General features: G+C 37.2%; 1 protein-coding gene across 1 annotated transcript in view; it reads right to left on the bottom strand.

The window, feature by feature from the left end:
- Positions 1 to 772, bottom strand: part of ryr2b (ryanodine receptor 2b (cardiac)) — a 192,107-nt gene that overhangs the window by 108,777 nt on the left and 82,558 nt on the right. The window lies entirely within an intron of this gene.

Consider the following 772-nt stretch of genomic DNA (forward strand, 5'->3'; position numbering starts at 1 on the left):
AAAGTAGAAGTACTCAGATCTTGTACTTGAGTAAAAGTAGAAGTACTCAGATCTTGTTCTTGAGTGAAAGTAGAAGTACTCAGATCTTGTACTTGAGTAAAAGTAGAAGTACTCAGGTCTTGTACTAGAGTAAAAGTAAAAGTACTCAGATCTTGTACTAGAGTGAAAGTAGAAGTACTCAGATCTGGTACTTGAGTGAAAGTAGAAGTACTCAGATCTTGTACTTGAGTAAAAGTAGAAGTACTCAGATCTTCCATGTACCACATGACAAATGAGGTTCATGTACATCAAATTATGTAAAATCATGAAATGGTTACAACCTGACTTACTACGCATTTATATTAGTTTGAGATTTTAGTAGTTTAGTGTAGCTTATGAAAGTGAAAATGCAGTTCATGTGTCCAGATAATCGAAGATGAAAATGAGTCATTTTTCTAGACTCATGATAGATGAAAGTCGAGCTCGATGGTTCTAGACTCATGACAGATGAAAGTGATGTGCCATGTTTCTAGGACTCATGAAAAATGAAAGTAGCTCATGTTCCAGGGGACTCGTGAAGATGAAAGTGAGCTCCATGTTCTAGACTCATGAAGATGAAAGTGAGCTCATGTTCTAGACGTTCATGAAGATGAAAAGTGAAGTCTCATGTTCTAGACTATGAAGATGAAGAGTCGAGTTCATAAACACCAGTTCTCTGCCTCATTTTCATGAGACAATGACCACCTGACGGTTCATGGCCTATGTAGTCCCTTTATCGGATGTGATACAAGTG

The sequence above is a fragment of the Notothenia coriiceps genome, unplaced genomic scaffold (genome assembly GCF_000735185.1).
Source record: "Notothenia coriiceps isolate Sejong01 unplaced genomic scaffold, NC01 NC01_scaffold00001922, whole genome shotgun sequence".
Lineage (NCBI taxonomy): Eukaryota > Metazoa > Chordata > Actinopteri > Perciformes > Nototheniidae > Notothenia > Notothenia coriiceps.